Source organism: Sceloporus undulatus, chromosome 1 (genome assembly GCF_019175285.1).
Source record: "Sceloporus undulatus isolate JIND9_A2432 ecotype Alabama chromosome 1, SceUnd_v1.1, whole genome shotgun sequence".
Lineage (NCBI taxonomy): Eukaryota > Metazoa > Chordata > Lepidosauria > Squamata > Phrynosomatidae > Sceloporus > Sceloporus undulatus.
In genome coordinates, this window is record NC_056522.1 from 274,083,788 (window position 1) to 274,102,675 (window position 18,888).

General features: G+C 40.1%; 1 protein-coding gene across 10 annotated transcripts in view; it reads left to right on the top strand.

Annotated features, from left to right (window-relative positions):
• SOX6 (SRY-box transcription factor 6) overlaps positions 1-18,888 on the top strand; it is a 581,763-nt gene that overhangs the window by 448,983 nt on the left and 113,892 nt on the right. The gene's annotated exons all lie outside the window — the stretch shown is intronic.

Sequence of the window (18,888 nt, forward strand, 5' to 3'; positions counted from 1 at the left end):
AGAGTTAAGCATGTATTTAGCTTTTTGCTGTTAAAATGAACGGGAGTACAGAAGTGCTTAATCGTGCTGGAACATGGTGTGTGTATGTATGTAAGTGTGTGTGTGTGTGTGTGTGTGTGTGTGTGTGTGTGTGTGTGTGCAGAGGGCAGGGAAGCATGTAACTGTTTACCAGGATACATGTTTAGAACATTTTATTTTTCTTAAGTTTTTTCCAAGTATTGCCTGTTTTAACTTTGTAGTATGTAATAGGTGCTTGAATAAATGTATTTCATCCTTCCTTTTAGGCTTGGTAAAGACTGTTTCATAAACTGCACACTTGCAGCTTCTGTATTTATGGAATCTCAGTCTTTCCATGCGTTAAGTTGGTTGGATGCCAGCAGCCATCAGGAGTCTGAGTTTGGTCCCTTGCTAGGTCATTTATTTATTTTTGTCATAGGGGGAACTAAATGTTGTGTGAAAATGATTTACACTCCAATTTATTATATAGCTTTTTAATATTCCCTAAGAAAAGGCACAATAGTGTCAAATAATGAAGTAGCAGTCAAATGCTTATACAGGGGGTGTGTTTAGTCATCACACTAGAGGTTTATACTTCTTGGTCATTTAAATGATGGGTTTAATACATCTTATAACTATTTGCAACCAGACAAGCAGCAGTGTAGTGTGAGGTTTGTCCTGGCAAAATTTGCTGTGGTGCTCTAGGCAAATTGGCTTAGTTGGGCATTAGCTTATGCAGACCAGAGAGTACGTAGTATATATCACAATGAACCAATTAGTCTCTGCAATGCAGGGGAATTTTTTAATCGTATTATTAGTCAGTTATTCTTTGAGGCTGTACCTGAAGATGGCCTGCCAAGCAGGTTGCTTTGCAGGGAATCTTTTGGTAGCAGTGGCTGGAGCCTGAGGCTCCACTCCCCACCTGGTCAGCACCTGAGTTGACTAATAACTGACATTGAAACACAGAAGGCCCACATGATGTATTGTATATGATTCATTTAGATCACACAAGAAAGGATTGTATGTTTACCTGATATTGTGCATAACAATTTGCAGGAAGTAACCTTTAGTCAGAAATAGTATAATGACTATTAGTACCTTACTTGGGCCATCTGTCTGTGTGTGTTTTAGGCAGAAGATGAGGCCAGTTTGCTTCAACTGTTTTTTTTCCCAATAGCACCAGGTATTTTAGTTGTAAAACCCTTGTTCCCTTGGTGAATCTCTCTCTCCATGGGCTTGGAGAGATGTTGCTACATCTAAAGTGGGATATACATGATTAGCATCACATCTTCAGCTTGTGATGTCCAGTCCTTTGTGGCTGTCTGGACTGCTAGACAATATTTTTGGTAGGTTTCACAGCATATTTGAATATTGAATGACTGTGACATAGATGACGAGGCTGTGGTACATATGTAGAACTTCAGTCTGGTCCATGAGGAGGCAGGCCCTTAGCTTGGCAACTCTTACTTATACCCTTCATGCAGTGTTGGTCTCAAAACTTCTCTGTTTGATCAGAGGCCCCATTCAGACTGGCATCAAAGATCTGGAAGGAACTGGGCTGATTCGGATGCCCCTCCCCCAAATCTCTCTGTTAGCAAGTGCCCACTACAAAAGAGGGGCATTTTAAATCGAATGCATTTTGTGCCTGCTGTCAAAGGTGCCTGCTGTCAATCAAGCGATTGTCATGGTGACATTTTGCAGGGGCATTAGAAGTGTCCTCCCCCCTCCTTTTTTTTTAAAGAGCCATGCACAAAATGCCTCAAAGTGTCAATTAAAAAAACCTCTTTTTTGTGTGTTGTGTGTATGTGTGGGCATTTGGGTCAGATCTGCCCCTGTCCCCATTTTCATTCCCATGCAGGCTAATGCATCCCCCACTCCTTGCCCCCCAGAATGCCTCTTACACATGTAATAATAATAATAATAATAATAATAATAATAAATTCCTCACCTTGGAAATGCCAGAAGAGGATGCAATTGCCATACATTCTATTTTTTGCTTTTAAAAGCAATTCAAGGATGCCTCTGAATTCAGTAGCAAAAGCATGTATCATTTTGTCTAATTGACAAGAGCAAAAAAAGTAACATTCGAATTGTAAGTCTAGCCCTTTGCAACATTTGTAACATTTGCATTTGCAACATTTCCCCTTTGCTGGAAGCGAGCAGATGAAAGGGAAAGTGCACAAGCCGCTAGCCTTGCTCTATCTGCCTCAAGAAAAAAAATCATACACATATTTGGTCAAAAATAATCCCCCAGTTTGGACCCACAGCCCTACTTCCCTGGGCAATCCTTCTTCCTTCCAACCATCACCTCCCTTTGAGTTTTCTCCACCACCACCCACCTCCCTCTGACAATAATCCAGGAGCAAGAGGAAATGAAAGTAGAACAAGCAGCCTGATTTCCCTACATGCCCCAGCGTAGCCCCGCAACCCAATTCCCCCTGGAAATCCTCCTCCTCCTCCTCCTTCCTTCAGACCCTCTCCTTCCTCGGGGATGCCCATTGACCCTTTCCCCAGCTCCTTCATCCTCCTCCTCCTCCTGCTCCGTTTTAGGATCCCCTCCATGGCTCCCTTCCTCCCAAGGCCCCTTTCTCCTCCTCCTCCTCTTCCTCCTTCATCACTTTCTCCACCCCCACCTCTCTCTGACTGCCCTCTGCAGCCCAAAAGTCACCTCTGATTTCCCCCTTTCCTCCTGTCACCCTTTGCCATCCAGATTCCCCTTTTTTCGGCTTTCCTCCTCCTCCCCCTCCCTTCTGATGATGGGAGGGAATGCTCCGACCTCTGCTCGCCCCCTGACCCTAATCCCTCCCTAAATTTGCCCCGATCATGATCGAGGGCAAGTTCAAATTTCGCGCAACCTGGGTCTTTTGAGAAAAGACGGATTTTAGCCCAAATCTGGATACCCCAGTGTAAGAGACATTTCCTTGTGCAAGCCCCAACATGGATTGTGACGGAATCGGGCCCAATATGAACTTCACGTGGAAGAATAGCTTTCAAACCTGGTTTTTAATGTAGTCTGAATGGCCCCAGAGAGTATCCTTATCTAGGAATGATCAACTCTGAAAGCAAGTTAAAGCTTTCTAGTACTGTTCTATTCATCACTAAAGGTGATTAGTGCTTCATGGAAGTGATCAATGCATATCCCCATCCACAAAAAAGGAGATACAAAAGATGCAGCAATATTACATAATTTCCCATGTAAGCAAAGTCATGCTCAAAATTCTGCAGCAAAGACTTTTACCATTTATGGAGCATGAAATCCCAAAGGTGCAGGCAGGATTCAAGAAAGGAAGAGGAAGTATAGAACACATTGAATAATGGAATGCACCAAGGAATTACAAAAGAAAATCTGTGTGTGCTTTATGGACACTACAGCAAAGCCTTTGGCTTGCACTTAGAAGAATAGAAGTGACATAATACCTGTTCTGATGTGCAACCTGTACTCAGGAGAAGGGGTTGTCATCAGAAGAGAGTGTGCAGAAACAGAATGGTTCCCAATTGGAAAAGGGGTCAGGCAAGGCTGCATACTATTACCCTATTTATTTAAACTATATGCAGAAAATATCTAATGCAGAGCAGGCTTAGACGTAGAGGCAGGCGGAGTAAAGATAGGAGAAAGAAACATTAACAACTTGATGTATGCAGATGACACAACACAGGCTTTATGGTGCTGTGGTGGCATATGGCATGTAAATGCCATGCTGCTGGAGCACCCTTAAGCCAGTCCATATGTGGGCAGCCCAGCAGCTGGAAGCCAGCCATATAGCATCAAAATGCAGCACAAAAGGCTGGTCTGGTTTTTTGTGGGTTTTTCAGGCTGTGTGGGCATGTTCTAGAAGATTTTCTTCCTGACGTTTCACCAGCATCTATGGAGATCTTCAGAGATGTCAAAGGCTGGTCTGTTTTGCCCCTTAAACAGGCAGTCTCCACCCTTGCCTCCAAAGAAAATTTGACATGTCACAGTCATATAAGACTGTACTGTGTTGCCTGACAAATGTTCGAATCAGCTCTTATTATACAAGCAGTTTTAGTGAAGAAAAGTCAATAAAATAGTTTGGGCTGTTATCCAGAATTCCCTGTGCTCTTCCCCCACTCTTTACCTATACTACTACAAGTCTCTCTCTTTTTTGTTTTTACTTTGGTGATATTTTTAATCCATAGTTTTTAAATGTTTGTGTCAAATTTATGTCCATCTCACTCTGGATACGTCTACAGCATAACTCTTCAGGAATTGTTTCCCAGTCTTTCAGAGGATTTGTAGCAACCTCATTGCTGGAAATCCCACCACAGTTTAGTAGACACGTCAGTCCAGAAGGACTAGCTCCATGATGTCTCTTGCAAGGCCTTTCTGTCATTTTTCCTTGCATTTCCCACAGCAAAGCAAATCATGTTCCAGATTTCAGGGGAGGAAAAAAAAACCTGGTAAAGAAAGAAAGGGCACAGTTCTATCAACAGCTGCTGATAAATTGTTGATAATGATAATGCATTGCAATTTTGTCTGCTGGAGTTCTTCCTAAATAAAGTGATCTTTAGGAGTGTGCAGAAAGCAGGGGGAGGCAGACCAGAGAGCAAGTAAGCAAACCTATGGCTCCTACCTTTTCCCTGACGTTTCTTGCGTAATTTGTCCTTCAAAGTTTATCGTGTAGAACATTAATGAGCCTTGGCAAGTCTTAGCCATGGTTGCAGCTGTGTGCTGGAAGACTGAAGGTTTTTATCATCGACTGAATTAAACAACGGCAACAATAACAACAAAAACTGCACAGCACGCTGTTTGAGTCAGTAGTTCTTTTCCTCACCCCAGCCCCTTCTTTCTGTAAATGTACACAAAGTAACGACCTTTTGTTATACTACAGGGTGCAGATCCAAAGTACTGCTGAAGCATTACAGAGATTGCCTCAGGGGTGCAATATTAGCTGAATGAAGGCCAAAGAATGCTATTTTTAGTTGAACAGTTTGGCAGATGGAGGCACGAATACTCATACATCTGAAGGTTGAGGGGTTTGAACCATTAATTTTGATAATGTATTTAACCCTGGGAACAATCAGAAACTGTAACTCTAAGGTTACAATGCTTTTGACCTTTAGAGAACAGAGGGCACTCGGTACAGTAAACAATATATTACATTTCTACTTATTCTAATTCTCTCACACATATAAATTTCAGGACAAGGATGACATTTGCTTTCCTCAGCAATTTTCATGCAGACCCTTAAATAAGTTGAGAAGAATGTGCAGGAAAGAGACTGTTGTAATGTGACAGTCATGTAAATATGGCCTTTAAATAGCCAAAATGTTAAATGTAGCCTTCTATGAAGAAATATTATTCTCAAGAAGTATTGTCTCAGTCGGTGACTTATTCTTCAGCCCCCTCCCTTGCCCCCAATAAAAAAGTTGGCTTATTGGTCTCCTTCTGTTTATGGTGTTTCCTATATTTGCTGTCAGTTTAAAGCAGCTTTTATTGGGGCAAAAGCTGTGCCTGTCTTAGATTTGGTCCCACATCAGTCCTGTGTCAGGCAAAGTACACTACCTGTTTCTTACTTTATCAAATGATGCATGCTCCTCTTCAGCAAATACAGCCGTTAAATATCACACAGCTTAAATATTCCTAATTAAAATATCTCCATGTGTCAGCATGTTGGTAATGTATTATTTTAATCCATTTATTTTGTTTATGAAACGGTGACATATGTTTAGATTGTGAAATATATGAGCCTTAAAAATCACTTTATTGAAGAAAATTAATTCCTACAATGCTGTCTGGGTAATGTGTTCACTCACCCAGTCAGTCACTGGCGGGCCTGCCACTCTTAATGTTGCTTAGACACACTTTAACAGTTTTATCTGACATAACGTTTCTCTGATGCAGGCGACAATAATAATTTCTCCCTGCAAATGCTAAACATGGGTTGCCTTTATTTTTATTTCTAACCTACCAAAGTATAGGGATTTTGAGAGATGGTCCAGAGAGAGAGGGGAAAGAATGTGCAGGAGATTCAAGTAAGACCAATCAAAATTAAAACCAGCTAGTTACCTTTTCAAAGTTTGACACTGCAATTTGTTTGTCAGCAGGTAGATGTTCAGGTCAGCGCTGTGAGTGACTGACTGTCAGCAGGAATTCCAGAAAGACAAGTAATTTCATTCAGTGTATTAGTGACAGATTGCTCACTTCTTCGAATCACTAGAGAAAATAAACTTAATATTGGTAGAGGCAGAGTTTCTGTCTTCATTATCCCCCTAGAAACATCCTAGCTGATGCTCAAAAGACTACAGAGCTGCGAATAGGCTTATTTTCCTTTAGTTTTTGGTTATTGTTGTTCTTTTTACCCAAATTTTTCTGCATATTATAGTCTAATAAAGTGTTTTGGGGGGAATGTTGGGACTATTGTGTCTGATGCTTGGGACAAATTTTTAAAATGTTTCAAATAATATCCTACTTCTGAGTTCATCTGAAATCCATGACTCAGATGTGATTATCTTCTTTTGGATCAGACTGGTGGCTTCAGCCTTCTGTAGCAGTGGAACTGGATGGGAAAGTTAAAAGATTATGTGGTGGCTGAAGAGGCTTTTCTTGGGTGTAGTGCTTTTTTTTAAAATGACATTGGCCTGTTACAGACTGCCAAAATAAAGCTGCTTCAGGTCTCTTTGGAGGTATGCTATTTAAATGATGCATGGGTCCTAAGATTCCGGAGGTCGCACCAAAGCCACGCTCCAGTCCTAATCACCCGAGTGCAGCTTTTGGTGCAGCTTCCGGATTCTTAGGATGCATTCCACTGATAGTACACAAGGAACACTCTACCTCACATTCTCAGTGCTCAGGCAGTGTATTCAGGGATAAGTGTTCCCTTAAGTATTGAGGTCCCAAGACATTTAGGACTTTGAATATCAACACCAGCACCTTAATAAATAAAACAATAAAAAATAAAACTTTTATTTATATCCCGCTTTTTGTGAAAACAATCAAAGTGGCGTACAACCTTGAAACCAGATGAGAAATATTCTGGCAATCAGTGCAATTCCATCAAGAATGGCATCATGAAGTCCCTGTAACATATTCCTGCCAACAATCTAGCTCCTGCATTTCACAGTAGCTGCAGCCTTCATGTCATCTTCAGGGTCAGCTCTACACAGAGCATATTCCAATAGTTTAACTAGAAAGTTGTCCCTGTATGGGATGGTTACTGTTGCCCCATTATGCCTGTTGAGGAAAGGATGAAGCAAGCCCCAGGTAATATAAGCCATGTAATCCCCCTGGCTACTAGTTATAAAAATAGGTCTAGAAGTACAGCCAAGCTTTGCATCTTTTATTTCAGGGGGAGTGCAAACCAGTCCAGGCTAGATCACTTACCCAGTTCCCAGATCTAAGAACCACTAATAACCAGAGCATCTTGTTGGAAGTTGATGTTAATGTATTTGTTCTCATCCAGCCCCTTACACACCCAGCCACTGGTTCAGCATCTCTACAATCTCACCTGACTCTGAAGACAAAGAGCAGAGGGTTATCTTTATTTTGATGGTACACAGGTCCAAAACACCTGATGACCTCACCCAGTGGCTTCATCCAAATAGTTTTATCTTTGGTGGGTAAAATGCAGTTGTGAATTTCTTTGAAGACTGAGCTTGTTTTTAAGCAGATTAATTTTTCTTTAAATAAAATCTTTATACAGTGGTCCCTTGGTATCCACAGAGGTTTGGTTCCAGCCCCCCCCCCCCCGGATACCAAAATCCGTGGTTGCTTAACTTCCATTGTATACAGTGACATAGTAATAAAATGGCAAAATCAAAGTTTGCTTTTTGAAATTTACAAATTTTGTAATATTTTCAAGCTGTGGATAGTTGAATCAATGGATAAAGAATCTTTGGAAGGCCAACTGTACATTGTTAATGAGTGTTGGCATTCTTTTCCTATTGTTTTTGTATTTTAAAAAAAATCTCATTGGCCCGTCACAGATGGGCATAAAGTACGGATTGAGTCCGTACTAGGGTTAGAAAGGGGCGCCCAGAACCCTAATACGGACCGAGTCCGTACAAAATGGCAGTGCCCGTTCCACATGGCGGCCACCATCTTGACGTAGTGGATGCTTTGTGTCTGCACGTCACACAGCACATATGATTCCGCGAGTGCGCCATAACTGCGCCGCAAAGAGAAGCGCCATTTTGGTGCTTCTTATTTGCAGCGGGGAGGAGCCGCGTGGTTTAGATGCTGGGGCTCCTCCGCGCTGCAACTGGCAGTGGCACGAGACTGCCCGTTTTGGGCAGTCTAACGCACCACAATTTCTTGAGTTTTCTTGAGCTTCTCTCTACATACTTGCAATCTTATATGTATTTATCAGGAGAAAGAGCTACTGAAATTAGAAGGATAAAGATTGGATTACACTGTGTATATTCAGTAGGCAAGGTCAACTAAATTATTTGTAGCTGGAGTGATTTGGAAACTCTGAATCACCTGGAGACTGCAGCTATAGTATTCAGTTTTCTAGATTATGATGTGTTGATTTTTTCTTATATTACATATGTACACATACATATTCACATCAAAGACAGGCAGACACACCTCATATATATATAAAACCTTACATGTAATATGTTTACTTATCAGGTAACACAGCAACCTCAGTGGGGAACTGCGATTTTTAATGATATGTTAATTGAATGGGATGCTAGAATGGCTCTTTTCCCCAGAAGTGTCCCAGCTGAGTGATAAAGCTTCTCCTGATCAGTAGAGCCAGCATATATTTATAATATCCCTGGCTATCCTCTTCAGTTCCCTATTAAGCAGAAACAACACTAACACTGCAACCTATGCTATAGAACTTCCATTTACACACACACACACACACACACACACACACACACAGGCATTTCTTTTTGGCTTTTGTGTTGTGTACATTAAAACTATTTATCTGAACTTGTCCCTTGTTTTCCTTCAGTTTTCTTGGAAACTTAAATGAGATCAAGGTTGAGGGCTGGGCTGGCATCAGCATGTACCATCTTTGGCAGATGCCAGGTCCCCAGTAGTCTCCGCTCCAGACTACTATCCTGAGCTCATCTTCACCTTCAACTAGATCTAATGAGTGGTGAGGAGCTAACATAGTGAGATGCCTTTCGTGATCTTAATACAGCCTTGCTTGGGGAAAGACAGGGCATATATTTTCATTTTCTCACATTGTCTGAGAGGGAGACTGTATCATTGTGAGAAATTAACATTGCTGTTCCATTATAGCACTGCTGTTGCCACCCAATAAGCCCACAAAAGCTAGTTGAAAGCCTCTTTTTGATAGAGTCCCCCTCCCAGAAAACAGGAGGTAGGCATAGCCCACTGGTGTCCTTATGTGAGATTTCAGTTAATGTTAAGTGATACTAGGTTCTGGACCAAAAAGAGTGGCCAGAAGATGAAAACAAAGCCTAGTCAGATAACCATTTCAGATAAATGGTTAGCTAGTTATTTCTGTGGTAGCAAGGTCCTTAATCACTCTTAATCTTTGTGTGTGATATTAATAGTTGACAAAGGGTGCATAGTAATTCCACCTCTGGTCTTTTTGCCATCGTAAGAGTAGAAGGGCATGATGCTATCCAGGATAGTCTCCATGAGAGCTGAATCTCTCATTTCCCAAATATCCACCTTGTGTGGGGAACTCCCACAGATAGGAAGTGCTCTCCCTGCTTACATTCCTAACCCTATAGAGGTCATCCAACACAATATGATTCTACAGTGCTGCCTTCCATGAGAATATATAGAATCCCACCAATAATAATAATAATAATAATAATAATAATAATAATGGGATAAGACTATCAGGTGAGGTGGAACAAAAGGTAAGAGACATATGATGTTTCAGTAACAACCTGCTCTATCAAAATTAAATGTGACCTGGACAATCTGGAGACATAGTTTTTTTTGCCTTTACAGGCTTATGTATATGAAGCCGCTGGGAGAAATCATCCATAGACATGGGGCGGGGTGTTATCAGTATGCTGATGACACCCAAATACTTTCGGCCCTTCTTATACACAGATTTTTTTATACACAAATTCAAGCATCCATGGTTTGAAAATGTTCAAAAAAGTATACATTTCAAATATCCAACCTTATTTTCCATTTTTAATAAGGGATACCATTTTGCTATGTCATTATATTTAATGGGACTTGAGCATCTACAGATTTTCTTATCCACAGGGGATCTTGGAACCAAACCCCAGTGTATAACAAAGGTCCACTGTATATTTCTCTATGTCCCGGTCAGCAGCTCAGATGACTGATGGTATTTCTCCTCTCAATCAATGGCCCAGTACAGATGGGCCTTTTGTGATGCCCTCGTCACGTGCTAGGGTTGCCTGGGGGTGGAGTACCCACATGCCCCGCAACCCTCGCACATGATGAGGGTGTAACAATGGCGACACCCGGTATACATGGGTGCTGCCATTGTTATGTAAGTGCCATGCGGCATCCGCACTCATTACGCTGCCACCGTGGAGTAAAAGAACCCGTTTTTCACGGGTTCTTTTTCCTCCGCAGGGAAGCTGCATGGTTTGGTGGCTGCGGCTTCCCTGCTGAGGAAAAACAGGCGCCGGCAGTCCTCCCTTTTTGTGTATTGTGAATGAACTCAGGGGAGGTTGGGAGACTGTGTATTGAAGCGGTAATTGACTGAATGAGGAAAAACAAACTCAAGTTGAATCCAGACAAAACTGAGGTACTTACAATAAAAGCCCCCAAACCAGATATTAAGTTGCAACCTCCAGTCCTAGATGGGGTCATGCTCTCCTCAAAGGATTGTGCTTGCAGTCTGAGGGTGCTCCTAGAATCCATCGCTTCATATGATAAATCAGGTGAATGCGATGGTCAGGAGTGTCTGTTATCAGCTTCAGCTGATATGCCAGCTACACCCTTTCCTGCAAGTAAGAGACCCTGAAACTGTAATACATGCACTGGTAACCTCATGACTCAGTTTCTGTAATGCACTCTATATGGGGCTACCCTTGTGCTTAGTTAGGAACCGTATAATCCACCCCACACTCTCAGGTCCTCTGGGAGGAAATTATTAAGCCGATAAAGACCAGACTAACTGCAGCCTCCCAGAGCACATTTTCCGCAACTGCTCCCAGACTGTGGAATGGCCTGCTGGAAGACATCCATCAAATTACATGCCTAGACAGTTTTTAAAAAGCTGTTAAGATGGATCTCTTCTGGCAGGCCTTCCCTGAATAGAATGACTGAGCTATGAATAAATTCTCCTCTTCTTATGTAGTATGCCACCACTTTGCCCATTGGAGTATTGGACTGCTGATAATATTCTATTTTAACAGATTAGGTATATGTTTAATTCTTTTTTAAGGGGGAATTAGATATTGCATTGTATATCTATTATGTGCTGTATATTGGTGTTGTTTTAACATGTAAGCCACTTTGATAGGACTGCAACAGAAAAGCGAGATACAAATTTTTAATTTTTTTTTTTATGTAGACAGGTTCCTCCCCGCCTCCCCCAAAAAACTGGAATGAACTCAGGGGAGGTGGGGAGACAATATAGGGAGGATATGGGATAGTGAGTGCAAGTGTGTTGTTATGAAACTGAATTGATGTTAACCTTCAAGACAATTTTGTTAAAATGTCAAGGCTTCTGTTAACAAACAAGTACCAAGATTACAAAGTTTTATCCAGATTTATGACACAAATACAAATAATAATATTTTGTACTCATTTAGGGTAGAAACTTCATCCAGCATTTTCAAAGCGCTATATTAGGCCTTATTACAATTCCCCTGCAAGAAGCATAAATACTGTTATTACCATTCCCATTTCATAAATTGTTTGTAGAAATGAGTGGCTTGTCTAAGGTCACTGACTGAGCCTGTGTGAAGAACTGTTGACTCCTTAGTCAGATATATTTTAGATCCTTCTTTTACTCTTAGCCTTAATGACCTTTCACTTTTACTTTGTTCTTTTGTCACTGAAGGTTGGAAAAAGGTTCTTAGTAATTTTGAAGCTTTTAAGCATCTGAACAGAAACATACCATAAATATATAAAAAAAGTGTGCATTCCCCTTAATTTTAATTTTCTTTTGTCTACACTGTAGACTCTACAGAGTGCCTTTCTATCATGAGTTTCACAAAGCATTTAGGTTCTGTACCTGCTTTTGTGTTCATGTCCTCACAGTCAGTTCTTTTTTTCTCTGTCAATGCAAGAAAGTTAACTAAATTCTGATCTGCTTTGCAGAAATAATGCAGCTTGACACTGCTTTAATTGCCATGCCTTAATGATATGGAATTCTGGGATTTGTAGTTTTATGATATATTTAACCTTCTCTGTCAGAGATCTCTGGTGCCACAACCAACTTCAAATCCCAGTTTTCCATAGCATTGAGCCATGGCAGTTAAAATGATGTCAAACTGAATTAATTCTTTAGTGCAAATGCAGCCTATCACTAATTTGTAGCAAGTTAAGCAAAGTGCTATTATCTGGTAAAGCTTCTCTCTGAATGAATTAATTAAAATTGTGGTTATTGCTAGAATTTTTACCTTGGGTTTTTTTTTTGTTTTTTTTTTGTTTTTTTGCTATTCTATTTATTATATTTCATATCATTCCATTTATTCTGTTTGTCTCTACTTCCAATCCTTGGTATTTCTTCTGACTAGGCAGTTGGTCCTGAGGTTGGCCCCTGTCTTGTTGTTGCTGCTGCTGCTGCGGTTGTTTTGTTAAAGAAAGAATCATCAAGAGAAGTAACACAGTAAGGATTTTGCATATGACTTCATGATACCCACATGGAATGGGGGCAATTTCAGTATTTAAGTTCCACCTTATTTCCATTCCCTAGTCTGTGCCTTGGTCTCGGTGTATTCAGCAGGTTGAATGCCAGCAGCTGAAACAGCTGTTAAGCCATACTGGAGTGGAGCGGCATGCTGCATCAGGACCTGGATATTCCTCTTGACATCTGGATGCTGCTGGCTTGTGAAGCCAGCCTTAGGCTCAGAGGCTGTAGGAGCCTTGTGGCTGTGAGCATAGGGTCTTTGCTGCTCTTTAAGCGATTAGGGCACTGAAGCAGGAATAATGCTGAATTATCGCTTGGTTGCTTTCTTCCAAGGAATCTTGGGACAAATGGATCATCAAGGTGGAGTATTTACAGTAAAGTCATGTTCATGGAGACAAGGCTAATTGCTGTGTTTAAACTAAATCTTGCAACTTGTCTTAATCCTCAGATACTTTTGGACACTTTAAAACACACAAACACAGACACATCGCCCTTTTCATTTCATTATTTGCCTTAACTGAACACTAAATTACATGCTTATATGGAAAAAGCTAGCTATTTTCAATTGAAATCATTATGACGAAAAAGGAAAACACAATTTCAGTTAGATTCCGTTCTGGCTCAGTTGAATGGAACAGACAGCAAAACCTAAATGACATGAAAATGAAGCTGTATAAATGTGTCTGCCACTGAAAGAAGAAGAAAAATAAACAAAAGCAGATATGTAAACTTCTAAGAGCCACAGGAAGGAATATTAGGAAAGGAAAATGAATGACGTATGCATTGATTTTGTTTTCAGTTTCATTTTCTCAAATTGAAATTGTGTTGCTGTATACATACAACTGCACCACCTTTCTTTACAATGTGCATTATTTAAAATCAAAAGACAAATATGCAAAAATACTTTAAATCTCTTATCTCTTTAAATTGAAAAAAAGGGTGAATTGGCCTTTTGTTTCCACCCCTTCCCATGATTCTGCCTTTAATGCATTAAAGGCTTTATAACTAAAGAAGGCCTCTTAAACAGATTCCTTTAGTTTGAATAGTGCTGGATTCTGTATTGAAGACCAATTTGTTGCTCTCAGTTAACCTCTAGTATTCTAAGGGGGTTATATTTAATTAACACTGGCTAAAGGCCTGACCTGAGAGGCAAGTGAAAGTGATTGAACTGCAGTTTCAGAGCCAGAGTCTAGTCAGCTGGGAGAGAAGTTGGGGGGGGGGGGAATTAGAAACCACCATTTACTGAAAAATTCCTTCCAGCTAAGCTGTATTTCAATGGGCCATTTAATGCTCAGATGGACAAAGGTATTACTTCAATCATTGAGTTGTATCAAACTCTTTCTCAGAGGCCCTTTTGAAAAAAAATCTACAGGAAAAGTGGTTTAAGCATCATATTCTCGGCAGAGCAACACTCAGTCTGCTGAAAAAAATCTGAGTGAAATGAGGTGAGACACAGAAGCCGTGTCAGTGTGAGCTTTTGCCTCGCCCTCAAGATGGTTTCACAAGGGAGTTGTGCTTCTGAGTTTAGGAGCTCAACATATTCTACACTACAACTTCACTTTTTCTGACTCCCACCCTCCTTTGTCTTTTCCCATCTAAGGCATATGTGCTTATCATACATTGTTTTTGGGGTGAGTCTCACTTTTCCAAGTATTTTGGATGGGTGAGTGTGTTGGATTTTAGAATATGTATATGTGCATATAATTGGGCCTCTTGGTATTCTCCGGGACTTGTTTCCAGCCCCCCCCCCCCCCCGTGAATTCCAAAATCGCTGGATGATCAAGTCCCATTGAATACAATTGCATAGTAAAATGGTGTCCCTTATTTAAAATGGCAAAAATCAAGGTTTGCTTTTATTTTCATGTTTTCAACCCGTGGAAGGTTGAATAAGTGGATAAAGAATCTATAAACATGGAGGGCCAACTGCATGCACATAATGAGATATCTTGGAGATAGATATCTATGTTTTATATATTTCTTCTATAGCCTGAAGGTAATTTTATGCAACTTTTGAAAATAATTTTGTTTATTAAACAAAGTTTGTTTACATCAATTAATCAGAAAACAAAGGTGTTACTGGTTTTTGGAGTATTTTGAATTTCAGGAAGACTCAGTCTGTACTAAATTTATTGTTTGCTCTCTGGAGACTTGAGGAGTGTTTTTTATTAATCAACTCAGGGGCTAAACAGACCAGCGTCTAATGCTGGCCTTAGGACAGAGTGGGACATGGTGTCTGCATGCCGCACACACCAATATTGCCCTGACACTGGTGTCGCACTGTGTGCTGTCATGGCACTCCTTTGACATAGCATTTAGACATGCAGCAGGGGAGCTCTGAAAATCCGCAACAGCAGCAGCAAGAGCATCTTTTTCCAGCATTAAAAGGAGCAGAATTTTGCTTTTCTTTTTAGCACCGGGAAAGGACCTGATTGGAACTGTGGCATGCAATTGCTGTGGCCCCGATCCAGTGCTGAAGGGGGCGGTAGGAAGCCACTCTTTTGGAGCCATCTGTTGAGCCCCTCAGTTTACCCAGATTGACAATTTCTGCCCACATTTTATTCATATACACCTCTTTATTGTCTCTCCCATTCTCTCTGTTTCTGTGTTCTTCTCTCCAAACTCACATTGTAAGTGCCTTGAAGTAGGGCTCTGTCTTTTGCTGATTCTAGCACTAGTTATACTGCCAGTGCTCTGTCCACAAATACACAGATTCTTCTTATTTCCTGCATTCTCATATATGCTTCTCTGCAAAAAACTCATGTGCTCTAGACTATTATTTTTCTCTACTTTGCCTGTCTTTGTGCTGTTTCAATTGTTTGGATATACATATGGGGCATCCTCTAGTCCCATGATGACGACTTATGGCTGGGAAAAGGGCGGGGAGGGAGGAGTAACCGGCGCACATCATTTGGGGCTGATTCTTGGTCAAAACAGGAAGTTGCTTCTAGTTGTCATTTCTGATTTTTTCAGAGTGATTTCTTTTCTTTTGGGGCTGGGGTGACAGGACATTTTAGGATACACTATTGCCCCTCCTGATTTGCTGTTTGGAGATGATTTTTGCCTATCCATTTTCCTGAATGGACGTAATTGGGCTGAAGGAAAGGATGAACAAGGCTGGGAAGTTAAAAACACAACAACAACAACAACAACAACAACAACAACAACAACGTTACTGAGCCCATTTGGTGCCAGTTTACATCCCTGAGTTATACTGTCAATAGTGCAAAAAATAATTATTTTGAAGTGCCAAGTTATTTGTATCTTGTTACTTTCAAGTGTTGTTATTTCCTGGTAATCAGGTGTTTACTCTATGTCTTCTCTGACACCTCTGTTCATCATCAGTTGATCCAAAAGAGCCTTTCCTAAATAGCAGTAACACAGTTAGTGTATTCTGCTCTCTGTACAGGAATGTTTTAACTTATTAAGCAATAGCAAATTGCTTACCATTATTATGAAAAACATGTTGAAGGTGAAGCTGTATGCTTCCAGACTCTTGAAACTGCCATCTTCTTCTTTGTGCTTTATGCAGACTGAGGGTTTCAGAATTAAACCTACTACCTGTCCGTAGTGATCCCCAATATATGACGTGAGGAGCATGGTTTGTTTCTTGCTCCTTTCCTCATCTGTGTCAATGAAAGCCCTTGCAAGTGAATCTGATTCATATGTGCTTGGCTCCATCCATTTTTATTTGCATAACCCCATCATGGGTTCTGTTCTTTGGCCACTTTAGATTGCTATGCTACAATGTATATAACTTTACAAACTAATCTTTTTATGTGCTCACACATATCTCAGATTAATTTAAATAATTTGCTGTATTGTACAGCATCAAATTTTTTTTGTCAGTTCTGATGCAATGTGCCTATGGCTTTAGTGAGCGATGGATTACATTATGCTTACAAATTTTCGGAAAATGAATAACACTAATAAAACAATTGCTTTATTTCAGAGGAGAAGTGAATGCAATGCATACAGAGCCAAGTGCCAAATTCTTTTGATTGCCACAGCGGCTGGCAGCTATTTGTGGTTTATCCAAGTGTACTTTTGTGGCTTTGCTTTCCATTTTATGGTAAACTGGTTGTGAACAGGTAATTCAAGGAAGTTATATTTAAACAACATAATTGAATCTGTTCTATGTAATTTGTCTGTTCTCATGGAGCACAACACCCCTCAATTTACTCAATTGAAGCTGCAGTTATGAAAAATCAGTGTCAAGCCCTCTCTGGAAGAGCACCTTGTGTGTGTAAACTGAAAAAGAAAATATGCTGTTGCCTCTTCTATAATGGTTGTAGGATCAGGGGTGATGACACACGCACAGGTGACACATTAGTTTTAGTTCAGGAAATAGTTCCATGTATAGACTGCCCCTCAGCTGAAATTAATAGGGAAGCCAAATAAAATAATTGTCATTTTTAATAACAGTAATCTTCTGATTGAGGGCTTTGTATGACAATGGTAGATTCTGTACTTTTTCATGTCATGAAGCTCATTGGCATTAAAAAAAAAAGATCGGGAAACCAGATCTTTTCTCCCCACTTTGTTGCTCTCATGATCACCACAATTTCTCATAGTACAATCTGGTTTCTGAAAATCTCTGTAATCCTCTTATCATCTGCTGTTGTACTTAAAAACAGTATGGAGAATTTGTAGCTCTCTTAATATGGCTGGCATTACAACTATCATATTGTCTCACCTTTGACTATGCTGGCTAAGGCTGATGGGAATTTCAGTCTAACACAATCTGGAAGGCCACTTTTTCATACCCTTGACTGCAAATATGTGTTCTCACATAGAGAAGTGGGATCCCTATGGAGAGACCTCATAAGAAGATATGACTGAGCATATCCCAGCAATCTGAAATCTTGTGTGTGAACTTTGCAAACTGCTACTGGAGACCAAAGCTGTTCAGTTCATGTCCTTTACTCCAAAATCCTAACAAATTCACATATGGTTAGCATGATTCTGAGTGTTCCAGAAAATATAATACACTTTAAAATCATCATCATCATCATCATCATCATCATCATCATCATCACTTTCCCACCTGTCCTCCAGGCTCTAGCATGTTAAAATACAAAACACAATTAAAAACACATTAAACAAACAGTTAAAATGCTATAAAGCTGTTAAAATATACCACTAAGTGCATATTCTTTAGAGTATACAAATTATAATGTCATAATTTCGAACTGACTGGGTAGGTCTGCTGGAAGAAATAAACCTTTAATACTGTTTTAAATTCCATCACCATTTGCAGTTATTATATCTCTTCTGGCAGGTCAAAAGTAAACAGTCAGCTTTAAAACTTTCAGAAACAATATTTGAAATATATTTAAAGGAATAAAACCCCACACCGTTCAGAAACTATCCTGATCCTCCCCAAACTGCCCATTATCCTTCTGTTCTATGACATTCAGAAAACAATATGAGGAGGCCTGTGTGGCATGAATCAGACTCATCTAACAAAAACTATTAAAACTGTATGATGAAAGAGAGATTATGCCTAAAGGAAATGTGCTCTTTGCTAATTTTGATGCAAACTGATTTGATCCAACTGTCCCAGATTAAACCATAGATCAAAACATAGCAGAGGTTTCACTTCCCCTAAAGTTGAAGAATTCCTTCTTGAAATAATTACAAAAGTTCAGATAAAATATACATTTTAAGAGAAGATATGTGATGAAATGTATATTTTTAGAGACAGAGTGCATCTACACTATAGAAACAATGCAGTTTGATACCACTTTAATGGTGTGTAGCCCCATCCTGTGGAATCCTGGGATTTATAGATTTGCTGGTGCCTCACAAAACTACAAATCCCAAGATGCATTTAGGATGGAGCCATGGCAGTTAAAGTAGTCTCAAACTGCATTATTTTTACAGTGTAGTTGCACCCATAGACATTATAAAATGTGCTTGACTATATACATGTGGATATGGGGAGAAATCTGAATACCAGAACACATGTGGCTAATCAACATCAGAATGTAGTTGAGATGGCAAAAGTTAAATGAGCAAAAATACACAAACTAGAAGAGGATGATGAACCTGAACTACTATGCCTGCCATTGTAATCAATATTCCTTAAGAGAGAGCCAGCATGGTGTAGTGGCTTGAGCATTAGACTATAACTCTGGAGGCAGAGACCTTA